The sequence below is a fragment of the Haemaphysalis longicornis genome, unplaced genomic scaffold (assembly GCF_048455015.1).
Source record: "Haemaphysalis longicornis isolate Haplotype H1 unplaced genomic scaffold, Haemaphysalis longicornis Haplotype H1 scaffold_7, whole genome shotgun sequence".
NCBI lineage: Eukaryota > Metazoa > Arthropoda > Arachnida > Ixodida > Ixodidae > Haemaphysalis > Haemaphysalis longicornis.
In genome coordinates, this window is record NW_027526422.1 from 107,561,535 (window position 1) to 107,574,486 (window position 12,952).

The following is a 12,952-nucleotide window of genomic DNA, read 5'->3' on the forward strand; positions in this document are numbered from 1 at the left end:
TGGATGTGGTGGAAATAAGTACTGATGTGATAATAGCGTTCAAAATTAAAAGAGATAAATGTGTACAATATTCCGCGATGCGTTCGCAAAAAAGGATCCATTTGTGGCGCAATCAAGCATGGTGATGTAAATATGGCATACAAGGTGAAGGGAATTTGGGTTCCCGTTGTTCAGCTTTAACAACTGCAAACAGAAAGTTTGTGCTGCAGACTAGCACCGTAATGCGAAGACGACATACCAGTTGAGGGAATTAGGTTCTTGTTGGCCAAATTTTGAAAATTTAAAAGGCTAACTTTGTGTTGCATACTAGTGTCGTGATGCCAAGAGCGAAAAGGAGTTTGCGTTCTCGGTTGTCAAACAGAAAAAATCTAAATGCCAAATTTTTAACACAGACCGGCGCAGTGGGGCGGTAAAAGAAAAACATAAACAAACCCAATGCATGGTGGTTCGCGGCATTACCCTCCCCCCCCCCCCCCCCCCTCTATGAGTGCATCGGCCCGATGATAACATAAGTGACAGTCCGAAAAAAGAAAAAAAAAGTCCGTCATCGCGCGCAGAAAGTTTTTAAGCGAACCACGTGGACGACTTCGGGTCGCGTGCGTCGTCGTCATGTGCCGGAATCACCATCGGGGATCACTTCGTAGGTAAGTTGGCCAATACGTAGTAGAATCTGGTAGGGTCCGAAATACCGTCGTAGAAGCTTATCACCCAGTCCGTGTCGTCGGATGGGAGTCTAAACCCACACACAACCCCGTGGGTGGTACTCGGAGTCTCGGCGTCGGAGGTTGTAGCGGCCGGCTTCCACCAGCTGCTGGTCCCCTGTACGAACTCGAGCGAGTTGGTGGGCCTCCTCCGCACGGTGAAGGTATCCTTGGACCTCGGCGTTGAGGTCGTCGTCTTCTACATGCGGAAGCAAGGCGTCAAGCATCGTAGTCGGCCGCCCTCCGTAGACAAGCTCGAACGGTGTCATCTGCGTAGTTTCTTGGATAGCCGTGTTGTACGGAAACGTGACATATGGGAGCACTTCGTCCCAGGTCGTATGTTCAACATCGACCTACATGGACAGCATATCCGCAATCGTCTTGTTCAAACGTTCCGTTAGTCCGTTCGTTTGGGGGTGGTAGGCCGTCGTTCTTCGGTGATCCGTGTTGCTGTAGCGTAAGATTCCTTGCCTCAGCTCAGCAGTAAAGGCCGTACCGCGGTCCGTAATTAGAACTCAGGGGCCCCATGTCGCAGCACAACTTGACTTATGAAGAACTTTGAGACTTCTTGGGCAGTCCCCCTCGGAAGAACAGTGGTCTCTGCGTGGCGCGTCATGTAGTCTGTCGCTACGACAATCCACTTCTTCACGGATCGTGACGTAGGGAACAGGCCGAAAAGGTCCACTCTAATCTGCTCGAAAGGCCTCGACGGGTCGGCGATCGGCTGCAGAAGTCCGGCGGGTCTCGTCGGCGGCGTTTTTCGTCGCTGGACGTCACGGCAGCTCCGGACGTAGTGGTTGACGTCGGATGTAAGGCGGGGCCAGTAGTACCTCGCCTTGATTTTTCCAATTGTGCGAGCTGTGCCGAGATGTCCGGAAGACGGGTCGTCATGGCACGCTTCCAAAATATCGTCACTAAGATCTGCCGGGATGACAAGAAGGTAATTCGTTCTCGTTCCGGGGCTGAACTTTTTCTTCACGAGGACGGAGTTTTTGAGGCTGAATGCTGGTAAGTTTCGTTTGAACGCGCCCTAGGCACGGCGACGTTGCATCCTTCGAGGTAGTCGATCATGACGCGCAAGTCGGGGTCGGCACACTGCTGGCCGGCTAGGTCGCTCTCCGCAACGACTCCGAAGAACGCGCTGCCTTCATCGGATTCTTGTAGTGGTGGGTCGACGGGGGCGCGAGAAAGGCAGTCGGCGCCGGAGTGTTTCCTGCCGGATTTGTAGACGATTGTAACGTCGAATCCTGCAGGCGCAAGCTCCATCGCCCAAGGCGGCCAGAGGGGTCCTTAAAATTGGCAAGCCAACACAGCGCGTGATGGTCTGTTACCACCTTGAACGGTCTGCCATACACGTCATCATCATCATCATCATCATCACCAGCCTATCTACGCCCACTGCAGGGCAAAGGCCTCTCCCATTATTCTCCAAATGCCTCGGTCCTGTGCCAACTGTGACCAATTTATCCCCGCAAACTTCTTTATCTCATCTGCCCATCTAACTTTCTGCCGCCCCCTGCAACGCTTGCCTTCTCTAGGGATCCACTCTGTTACCCTTAATGACCAGCGGTTATCTTGCCTTCGCATTACATGTCCTGCCCACGTCCATTTCTTCTTCTTAATTTCTACTAATATGTCTTTAACACCAGTTTGCTCCTTGACCCACTCCGCTCTCTTCCTGTCCCTTAATGTTACACCTATCATTTTCCGCTCCATTGCCCGCTGAGTCGTTCTCAATTTAAGTTGAACCCTCTTAGTGAGCCTCCAAGTTTCTGCCCCGTAGGTGAGTACCGGTAAGATGCAGCTGTCATACACTTTCTTCTTCAGCGACAATGGTAGGCTGCTATTCATTATCTGAGAATGTCTGCCATATGCACCCCACCCCATTCTGATCCTTCTAATTATCTCTGCCTCATGGTTTGGATCTGGGGTCACAACTTGGCCTAAGTAGATATATTCGCTTACCACTTCCACTGCCTCGCCACCTATGTCAAACCGCTGTACTGTCCCGAGGTTATTGATCATTACTTTAGTTTTCTGCATATTAATTTTCAGTCCCACGGTTCTACTCTGTTCGCCCAGTGCGGAAAGCATGCTTTGCAATTCGTCCCCCGAGTTACTTAGCAAGACAACGTCATCAGCAAATCTGAGGTTACTGAGGTATTCTCCATTAACCCTTACTCCCACCTGTTCCCAATCCAACGTTCTGAATACTTCTTGTAAACATGCTGTGAATAGCTTTGGAGAGATTGTGTCTCCTTGTCTGACACCCTTTCTTATAGGTATTTTACTGCTCTCCCTATGGAGGATGATTGTAGCTGTAGACCCATTGTAGATATCCTCTAGTATTCTTACATAATGCTCATCTACCCCCTGGTTCCGTAATGCCTGAATGACTGCTAGGGTTTCGACCGAGTGAAATGCTTTCTCATAATCTATGAAGGCTATATATAGGGGTTCAGTATACTCAGCGCACTTCTCTATCACCTGATTGATCGTGTGAATATGGTCCATTGTTGAATAACCTTTACGGAACCCTGCTTGTTCTTTAGGTTGACTGAAATCTAAGGTTGCAGAGATTCGGTTAGCGATTACCTTGGTAAATACCTTGTAGACGACTGACAGTAACCTGATCGGCCTGTAATTTTTTAAGTCCTTCATGTCGCCTTTCTTATGAATTAGGATGATGTTCGCGTTCTTCCAAGATTCCGGTACCATTGCGGTCATTAGGCATTGCGTATACAGGTTTGCCAGTTTTTCAAGGACAATTTCTCCGCCATCCTTCAAGAGGTCTGCTGTTATCTGATCCTCACCAGGTGCTTTGCCCCCTTTCATTTCTTTCAAAGCCTTCCTTACTTCTTCGGTAGTTACTGGTGGGATGTCTATCTCCTTTGAACTACTGTCTCGTTCGGCATTATCCTGTATGTCCTGGCTACTGTACAGACCCCTATAGAACTCCTCGGCCACTGTGACTATTTTATCCCTATTTGTGATGACATTGCCTTGCTTATCCTTAAGTGCATACATCTGATTTTTCCCCACGCCAAGACGTCTCTTCACTGCTTTCAGGCTACCTCCGTTCTTTACAGCGTACTCGATCCTCTCTATATTATACTTCCGTATGTCAGCTGTCTTACGCTTATTGATTAGCTTGGAGAGCTCCGCTAGTTCTATTCTGTCAGCTGCGGTGGAGATTCTCATGGTTTGCCGTTTCCTGATTAGATCTTTCGTCTCCTGTGAAAGTTTACCAGTATCCTGTCTAGCCATAGTGCCCCCGACTTCTACTGCACACTCCGTAATAATGTGTGTAAGGTTGTCGCTGGCTTCCTGCATCGTAAAGTCGGCTTCCTCGTTAAGAGCGGAATATCGGTTCTGCAGCGCGATCCTGAATTCTTCTACTTTACGTCTTACTGTTAGCTCATTTATCGGCTTCTTTCGTACTAGCTTGTTGCGGTCCCTCCTCAAATCTAGCCTAATTCGGGATCTTACCATACGGTGGTCACTACACCTTACCCTTCCGAGCACTTCCACATCCTGCACGACGCCAGGGTTATCGCATAATATGAAGTCTATTTCATTTTTGTGCTCCCCATTCGGGCTTCTCCAGGTCCACTTCCGACTCTCCCGTTTACAGAAGAAGGTATTCATTATGCGTAGGTTATTCCGTTCTGCAAACTCAACTAGTAGGTCCCCCCTGCTATTTCTACAGCCCAGACCATAGTTCCCAACTGCCTTGTCTCCAGCCTGATTCTTGCCTACTTTAGCATTGAAGTCCCCCATAACTACGGTATACTGTGTTTTTACTTTAGCCATTGCCGATTCCACATCTTCATAGAAGCGTTCCACTGCTTGGTCGTCGTGGCTGGATGTGGGCGCGTAGCCCTGTACCACCTTGAGCTTGTACCTCTTATTTAGCCTAATTACAAGACCTGCTGCCCTTTCGTTAATGCTATAGTATTCGTCTATGTTGCCAGCTATGCTTTTATTGACTAGAAATAACACTCCCAGTTCTCTTCTGTCCTCTAGACCACGGTAACATAGGACGTGTCCATTTTTCAGCACCGTAAAGGCTTCGCCTGCCCTCCTAACCTCGCTAAGCCCTATTACATCCCATTTAATGCCCTCTAATTCCTCGAGCAACACCTCGAGACTTGCTTCGCTAGATAAGGTTCGCGCGTTAAACGTTGCCAGGTTCAGATTCCATTGGCGGCCTGTCCGGATCCAGGGATTCTTAGCACCCTCTGCTGCGTCACAGGTCTGACCGCCACCGTGGTCAGTTGCTTCGCAGCCGCTGGGGACTGAGGGCCGAGGGTTAGTTGGCGTATTCTTGGGAGGTTGTGGCCATTACTACACCAGGGTGCCCAATCCTGCTCTGGTGAGGGAGTGCATTACCGGCAATGGTCGCCGGGGTCAGGCCGCACCCCAAGCCCCTTTGTGCAATTCCATCAATACGCAGATTTTTTTTTTAATGCGGTGGGAATTGTCCGGCACCGGGATTCGAACCACGGTCCTTCTGCACGCGAGACGGGTGTTCTACCTCTACGCCATACACGTACGGGCGAAATTTTGAAATGGCCCATAATAGCCAGGCACTCTTTTTCGGAGGCAGAGTAGTTTTTCTCCTCCTTCGACAGACCACGGCTGGCATAGGCGATTACGTTTTCGCACCCGCTTTGTTTTTGGACAAGTACGGCACCCAAGCCTATATCACTGGCGTCCGTGTGTATTTCTGTTTCGGCGTTTTCGTCGAAATGAGCGAGCACGGGCGGGCTTTGCAGGTGTTTTTGCAGCTCGCAGAATGCCTTTTCTTGGTCGTCTTCCCAGCTGAAAGCGGTGCTATCTTTCGTCAAGCGCGTGAGCGGCTCTGCAATGCGTGCGAAGTTTGCGACGAAGCGCCGGTAGTATGTCCACAGTCCAAGAAATCCGCGCACGCCCTTCTTATCTTTCGGCCTTGGGAAGTTCGCTATGGCTGAAGTTTTCGCCGGGTCAGGCAGGACTCCCGCAGCGTTGGCGACATGGCCCAAAAACTTCAGTTCCTCGTACGCGAAGCGGCAATTTTCAGACTTCAGCGTTAACCCCGACGTACGGATGGCCTCGAGTACAGACTGCAACCTTGCGAGGTGTTCGTCGAAAGTCCGGGCGAATACCACGAAGTCGTCGATGTATACGAGGCAAGTGTGCCCCTTCAGCCCAGCTTGCACAGTGTCCATATTTGAAACGTTGCTGGCGCCGTGCCCAGCCCAAAACGCATCACCTTGAACTCGTATAGGCCGTCCGGTGTTATAAATACAGTTTTCTCTCGGTCTCTCTCGTCCACTTCAATTTGCCAGTAGCTGGTCTTCAGGTCCATCGATTAGAAGTCCTTGGCATGGCAGAGATGGTCGAGGGCGTCGTCGATTCGTGGCAGGGGGTACACGTCATTTTTGGTGATTTTGTTGAGTCGCCAGTAGTCAACGCAGAACCTTAATGTGCCGTCTTTTTTCCTTACGAGTACGACCGGCGCAGCCAAGGGGCTTTTCGATGGCTGCATAATGTCGTCGCTGAGCATGTCATCGACTTGAGTCCGGATGGCTTGCCGCTCGTGTGAAGAGACGCGGTACGGTGACTGTCGGGTAGGTCGGGCTCCATCCTCGTTTATTATCCGGTGCTTCGCCAGAGGTGTTTGACGTAACTTTGAGTTTGACGAAAAACACTCGCTGTAGCGACGCAGCAAATCCTGTAATCTGTCCCGATTTTCTTGCGGCAGCGCCGGGTTCACGTCGAAAGGATGCGGCAGCTTGGAAGCATCTGCTCGCGCACGTTCAAAGTTGGCGACCGTGATCACTTGACTTTCTTCTTGCGTTTCTTCGAGTAACGCAATTGCAGCGCCCTTGTTTAGATGCTGGTACTCCTCGGTGAAACTGGTGACCAAAACGTGGGACTGGCATTGCTTAAAGCGCGCAAGACCCCTTGCAACGGAGACACCGCTGTTCAGAAGCAGCCTTTGGTCACTCTCTACGATAGCGTCGATGTCAGGAACAGCATCCTCACCGTAGACGGCGATCATCACGCTTGTGCGGGGTGGCAGGGTTACGGGATCGTCGGCGATCCTTACAGGAGCACGGGGATCGGGGTTCGGTTGCGGCGTCGTGGAGGGATCGGAGGAAAAAGTTATCGACTTGGTCTGCAGATCAATTATTGCGCTGTTGTCCGTCAAAAAGTCCATTCCGAGAATTACGTCACGGGAGCAGTTAGGCAAAATGACGAACTCAGCAGGGTGTGTGGTGCCGTATATGGTGACGCGTGATGTGCACGTCCCACTTAGGGTTACGAGATGGCCTCCTGCTGTGCGAATATGCGGAAGGTCCCATCTTGTCATAACGTTCTTCAGCTTGGACGCGAATGACCCGCTAATTACCGTGTAGTCGGCTCCTATTTCAATGAGGGCGACTACGTCAAAGCCGTCGATGGACAAGTGGACGTCGGACGCCGCCTTCCTCGAGTTCCGGGTGCGTCGGGGCGTCGCATCTCGGCTTGTGCGTGTTGACGGTCGGGCACTGTGCGTCGTCGTTGTCGTCGTCTTCTCGGCGGCCGTCTCTGTCATGTTGGGTACGCGTCGCGCCGTGTAGCTGTCGTCGTGTTCGGGAGTCTCTTCAGGATTTCGTCGGGTCGTCGGGGAGAGGGCATGTTGTGAATCACGGTCTTAGGCGCGCCCTTGCGACGTTGGAGGGTTTTCATTTTTCCGCCGTTGTGCAACTTCACCTCCAGAAGTTGCTGCCTTTAGTTTCCTCTGCGTGGGCTGGGGGACCTTCCTCGTGCGAAGTCAGCATTGCTAAGGCGGTTCGGCGACTCGTATGGGTAGGGCGACGGCGAACGGTTGAAACGGGCTACGCCACGGCTGGTTTGAGATAGGTAGTCGTCGATCTCACGTGGTCGTTGGCCAGGGAGAGGGCGAGGTGCGTCGAAGGAGAAACCACGCAGTCCGAGTCTCCTGTATGAACAGCGACGGTAGATGTGGTGGGCCTCTCCGCAGTGGTAACACAGAGGACGATTTTCGGGAGTTCGCCATACTTCCGTCTTTCTCAGTGTATGGTTTAGGACTACAGGGGGTCGGGCGGGCAACAGTGGGCGGCGGTACTGCGGGGCCTCTTGACGACGTGTTGGAGCAGGGCGGGGTCGACGAACAGCCGTGGAGTATGTCATAGCTTGCGGCTCGCGGGGTGCCTCGGGTGGCGTAGAAGTTCCCAACGCTTGTTGAACTTCTTCCCTAATCACGTCGGTAAGGGTAGCGACTTCGGGTTGCGGCAGTGTGGGGAGAAGGTTCCGCAGCTCATCTTTCACTACTGCATGAATGGTCTCGCGTAGGCTATTAGCCGGAATCCTTATGTTGTCGATGTAGTTTGCATTGGCCGCGCCAACAAAGTTGCGGTCGTACTGCTTAGCACGCATTTCGAGAGCCTTCTCAATCGTGTTGGCTTCGGTCACGAATTCGGCGATGGTTTTGGGCGGGTTGCGGACAAGTCCAGCAAACAATTCTTCCTTCACACCGCGCATCAAGAAGCGTAACTTCTTTTCTTCCGTCATTTCGGGGTCCGCGCGGCGAAATACTTGCTTCATCTCCTCAACGAAGATCACGACCCCATCGTTGGGGTGTTGCGTGCGCGTTTCCAACAAACGGGCGGCTCGTTCTTTCCGCATGACGATGGCAAATATTTTGAGGAACTCCCTTTTCAAGAGGGTCCAGTCGGTTAGGGAGCTTTCATGATTTTTAAACCAAGTTCGCGCTGCATCTACTAAATAGAAGAAAACATGGCGGAAAGTTTCTGCGTCATCCCACCTGTTAATGATGCGGACGCGCTCCACTTTCTCCAACCAGTCCTCGGGGTCTTCTCCGGGGGATCCGACGAACGATGGTGGTTCCCGGGGCTGTTGAAGAACGAGGGCAGGATTGGTTGTGCTGGTCATGGTGCCTGCATAGATCGTGGTGGTGGTCACGACATCTTCTTTCTTCACTTCATACGGAAGCAGTCCAAACTCCGGCTGAAGACCTTGCTGTCAGCGGCTGGCACGAGTGGGACTTGCTTGTCGGCTTGACGATGGCGTAGGGTGTATCTACCCCGCACCTCCACCCGAGTCACGTTGCCAAAGACGACGCAGTTGTCTTCAAGGAAAACAAGTTTATTGGAGCGAACTTGTGCTCCCCTAACAACTCCAAAGGCGGCGAAGCAGCAGTCAAAAATTTGACGTACGTCGGCGAGCTTGGACGAGTGGAATAGAATGCCGCGGCGTCTGCTTTGCAGGCTTTTAAATGCAGAGCATTTCTTAGCCTCGCCTCTTCCTGCGTTGGACGGCGTCCACAGCTTCACGTCCGCAGCAGGTGCGCCTTTCCTCCTTCCCTCCTCTCTCTCAACAGCAGCTGGCGTGCGCATGCGTCGTAGTCAGCCCGTTCGCTCCATCGCGGTCTCGGCGTAACAGGTGCGTGATAGCAGCGCGGTGGGGCGTGGAAGGGCGCGCGCTGCTTGCACATGCGCGCGCCCTTCCCCCCGTACTGCTCTCCCTCTACTGCGCGCGCTACAAATATAAAGCGGCTAGCGGTCGCTCGTGCTTCAGTCACTGCGTTGCTCCTTCGTTCCTTGGTTGACGCTCGCTCCACCCTAACGCGATTTTACTCTCCTCTCTCTACCCCAAACCAACACCAACGCAACTACGACCCAACTACCCACCCTAACGCAAATTTACGCGGCGTTAACGACCCCCAATGCTCTGCATTTACTCGTGTTCCCCTCGCGGGAAGGCGCGGGAATTTTTTTATCGTTAGGCGCGATCTTGCTCCGTGGGCGCGACTGTTTCTCGAACCGTCGATTTACATCCAGAACAAAGAAGGTTATTCTAGGCTGTTCACGATAGTTCGGAACGCTCTCCCTATCAGAAGAGATAACACATGCGGCACAGAAAGAAAGAATGGAACACGCGCTTCCCCTGGCACACAGATAACACAGACCGGCGCAGCCGGGCGGTAAAAGAAAAACAAACAAACCCTATGCATGGTTCGCGGCAATATTCCACCATGCACAATACCTCATCGGGCGTCATTGCACAGCTGAATGAAAGTGCAAAAGTTGATGTGCACTAAAACATCAAAGTTCGACACCATCTCGTCTTCTGTGTTCGGTGAACCACAGTCGTATTTCTTCGCGCCTTCATCGTCACTAAAGATGATGACTGCTCTCGCTTCTTCTTTGCTTTGCCGCTAGTTGCATTCATCTTTAGATCTCGCACTAACTTCGCAGCAAAATCATTTACGACAAAGAAATATGTGAACGCACGCGTGATTAGCGTGGAGAGTGACCGACCGGCCACCGTCACCCAACACGAGAGAGAAAAGAGGCAAACGCGGCTAGGCCTGCTAGGCTAGTGCACTTTAAACCACCTGTTTGTGGTGCCGCTAGCTGTTGGCATTCGACATGGTGATGATGAGAGCTACTGTGCTCAGGGAATTCACAGAGACACGGCGGTTTGTGCCACGCGAGAGTTGCCATCGTAACACTGATGTTCCTCGATTATGAAGGGGGAATAAATTACATGCGTCATTCTGAAATATGCGCTATATTGAAATCCGTAATTCTGAAATATTAAAGCAAAGCTTTCTATCTTTACTAGCGAACTGTTCTTCTGTGGCGTGCTGGTCAAGAAACTCCCAACTCAGCTGGGGGGCGGAGAGGGCGCTTTTCACACAGAGAGCACAGCGTAGATGGCGCAGCGATGGGGCCCTATTACCCAGCGTTCCCCGCATGCAGGGGACTGCTTGCAGGAGCGGGCGGTTAGGCGGGACGGCTTTGTCGTCTGCTTTAGCGACAGTTGTTTTGGGCCTGTTTTGGCGCTACTTCGCGTCCATTGCGCGCTTTATTCGCATCGCGCGGCTTGATTAACTTTTTTGACAGCACCTGCTGGGTAGCCCGGACCCGACGGAATTAAGTGAGCATACGGCAATAATATGTTGAGGATTGGTTTGCAGGGCAGAAAAAGAAAATGTAGAGACCACACACAGTCATCTGGCCGCTATGGACGCGCTACCTTTTGCGCACTGCTTGCCACGAATGGGACTCCGTTTTCTAAATTGGTGAAAACCAATTCGGTTGTGTTTTAAGAGGTCTTACAATATGCGAAAGGAACAACTGGGTGTGATAAATAGCAATTATAGATGTTCCCTCAGCGTTCTCGAAAATCTCAAAGTTATTAAACTAACTAGCCTAAATCGGTATAAATGGGAATAACTAAGCTCACATAACAAGTTATTTCTTTATCTGCGCTTGTGCCACGCGGTGGTGTAGCCCCGAGCTAGCAGATCAGGATGGCTAGGTTCCGCTGCATCACCATTGGAAAGACGCTCCTCTCCGTTTTCTTCCGCCGATAGAGCGGCGGCGACGTCCGCCGATAGAGCGGCGGCGACGTCCGCCGCTCTATCCTGACCGTGCCCTACGCTACTGCGTTCGGGACGCCGCCCCCGCGAATTCCATGTAACGGCTGGCAGAATCTCTGGTTGCACTCTTTGTAGCTCCACGTGTGTGAATTCAAGTGACGTCGCTAGGGCGATTGTTGTGGGTGTCGTTTAAAGCTTTGCTTTTCAACCACCTTCCCAGCGCGTACTTGAGCCATTTTTTTACATTAAAAATATAGGCAATCTGGCGCAGGTTCCTAAAATATTCGTAAATTTGCGAAATTCGTTAATGTGGGGTTCGCAGTAACGAGATTTCACTATTATTTTTTAATAGGGTCTTTTGTGTGGTTATGTGACGTTTTTGGTATTACAAACGGGGACTCGTTCACTGAGTGTCTTCTTAATTATTATTGTCACGAACCGGACAATAGCAAAGGGTACGTAAGACGCGCTTATAGTGTGGCGTGAGACCTGAAGGGACCTCAGCACTGATTGCGTGTTCAACAATGGCTTCCAATTTGGGGATGTAATCATCAGGTATGGAATTATTGGGGCAATGTGACTTCAGCAAATCATCATACTTGAGGTTCGTTGGAACAGTATATAATACAACCTAAAACGAAAGAATAAATAACTCAAACTGCCGCAATTAGCTGATGCAGCGATATTGTCATTCAGTATTACAGTGAAAATATTATTGACGGTGTCGCCACCTTACGTCGGGTTTGCTGTCGTTCGGACGTCACTAGCAAAAGTCACTTGACGCGACTGTGCCGAGCTGTTCCGACGGTTACTTACTATAGGAACAAAAAAGAAAAAAAAACAGGATCGAGACTCACAGAATTGATCCCGCTAAGGGTATCCGACTTGAAGGAACACAAAGACAGTGTGACAAATGGCGGGCAAAAACAAAAGGGACCACAATTTATAGCACTACTTTAAATCACTGTGAACTCGTTTAGCTGGGACATTGCGACTGCACGACAAGCGAAATATAATAAATAATAACTTTTTAGTTGAACATCTTGCCTCTAGGTCTACCAGTGCCTTATTGAATTCCATACTACACCTAGATGAAGACGATAAATGGAGAATGCGTGCATGAACAACCAGAAAAACTCATCGTGATGAAATTCCGCCAGGCTTGGATGGCATCTACCGTTATGTGTCGCTTATCTCTGGCCCCTATGACGTCCACGATGCAGCCTCCCGTCACCTCGAAGTGGGCCGGTGTGACTCCATCGCGCTTCAGGTGTTCGGCTGTTATGTGCCGCACAAGAACCTTCAAGGCTGCAGCATCCTCGAGGCTGTTCACCATTGAAGCCAGGTGGTAGCCAATGGCGCAGCCATGTTTCCCGGAACACGGGGTCGTTCATGAGGGTCGGTTGTCTTTGTCGGGCCACTTCGGGAACAAGTCCTGCAAATGCTGTTGCAGGGGGAAGATGGAGACCAGTTGATGCACGCAGTACTCGTGATTGCTGCTGCAGAACGTCTGCCACGTTCTTTGGACGAGCTTCACCTCGCATGGCGTGAGACCCGTCATAGCGTCGGGCACAGCGGGCTTGGGGGAAAGGTTGCCCACTTCTCCCAGCACTGATCAAGCGCGACCAAAACGATGGAATCCTGTTTATTCTCTTAACCGGGCGGTGGGAGCTCTGGATGGTGTAGATGATGATGATGGTGACACACGGCTACACAGACATCCTTATCCTTCTTTCTGTAGCATGTACATTTGTCTGTGAAAATGTCTGTGGAAAGTGCAAATGGGAGCCCTTCTTCTCAGCGGTGGGTGTTGGTGGTAAAACGAATTTTTGGTGTTTGAGTTTCCATTACG

At 51.1% G+C, this 12,952-nt stretch overlaps 1 pseudogene; it reads right to left on the reverse strand.

Moving 5' to 3' along the window:
- Positions 1-7,460: 7,460 nt before the first annotated feature.
- On the reverse strand, positions 7,461-12,436 carry LOC144146470 (uncharacterized; annotated as a pseudogene).
- Between the last annotated feature and the right edge of the window lie 516 nt (positions 12,437-12,952).